The following is a 1,392-nucleotide window of genomic DNA, read 5'->3' on the forward strand; positions in this document are numbered from 1 at the left end:
TCAGACCTGTAATCTCAGCACCTTTCGAGGCTGAGGCAGGTGGATTGCTTGAGGTCAGGAGTTCGAGATCAGCTTGGGCAACATGGCAAAACCTCATCTCTGCAAAAAATGCAAAAGTCAGGCTGGGCACGGTGGCTCACACCTGTAATCCCAGCACTTTGGGAGGCCAAGGCAGGTAGATCATCTGAGGTCACGAGTTTGAGACCAGCCTGGCCAACATGGCAAAACCCTGTATCTACTAAAAATACAAAAATTAGCCAGGCGTGGTGGTACGTTCCTATAGTCCCAGCTACTCGGGAGGCTGAGACAGGAGAATCACTTGAACTTGGGAGGCAGTGATTGCAGTGAGTCAAGATCATGCCACTGAACTCCAGCCTGGGCAACAGAGCAAGATTCCATCTCAAGAAAAAAAAAAAAAATCAGTTGGGTGTAGTGGCATGTGCCTGTTGTCCCAGCTGCTTGGGAGACTGAAGCAAAAGGTTTGCTTGACTCCGGGAGATTGAGGCTGCAGTGAGCTGTGATCACGCCACTGCACTCCAGCCTGGGTGACAGAATGAAATCCTGTCTCAAAAAAGACGAAACAACAAAACAAAAAAATAGAATCCTGGGTGAGAGCTCAGGAACAAAGAACAGACCCTCACAAAACGCCAAATCATTTCCAAGATGTGGGGTCTGTGGTGCCTAGGCCTGGCCCTAGCACCTCAGACATCATCACCAGGCTCAAGTTTGGCCAACCTGAACGTGGCCATGGAATGTGGGGCTCTCCAGATCACTTTATTGAATGATTTGTTTAATCATCCATCTTCCTATGAGCCATTTTTATTCCCAGTGTCTATCAGGCAAATAGAGAATATTTATGGAATGAATGAAAACTTGACATTTGCTCCAGGATCAGCACTTTTCACATACTTTGGTTCAGACCTCAGCTCTGTCACTTACCAGCTGAGTGACTTTGGGCAAATTCCTCAACCTCTCTGTGTCTTTGTTTCCCCTGCAAAATGGGGAAAACAGTCTGGTTGTTATGAGGACTAAGTGATGTGATGTATGTAAAGCATTCATAACAATGCCTGGTACACAGTAGACACTTTGGGTCTGGTTTAAAAAAAAAAAATAGGCCGGGCGCGGTGGCTCACGCCTGTAATCCCAGCACTTTGGGAGGCTGAGATGGGCGGATCACAAGGTCAGGAGATCGAGACCATCCTGACTAACACGGTGAAACCCCGTCTCTACTAAAAATACAAAAATTAGCTGGGCGCAGTGGCGGGCGCCTGTAGTCCCAGCCGCACGGGAGGCTGAGGCAGGAGAATGGTGTGAACCCAGGAGACGGAGCTTGCAGTGAGTGGAGATCGGGCCACCGCACTCCAGCCTGGGAGACAAAGCAAGACTCTGTCT

Source organism: Mandrillus leucophaeus, unplaced genomic scaffold, assembly GCF_000951045.1.
Source record: "Mandrillus leucophaeus isolate KB7577 unplaced genomic scaffold, Mleu.le_1.0 Scaffold29, whole genome shotgun sequence".
NCBI classification, from domain to species: Eukaryota; Metazoa; Chordata; class Mammalia; order Primates; family Cercopithecidae; genus Mandrillus; species Mandrillus leucophaeus.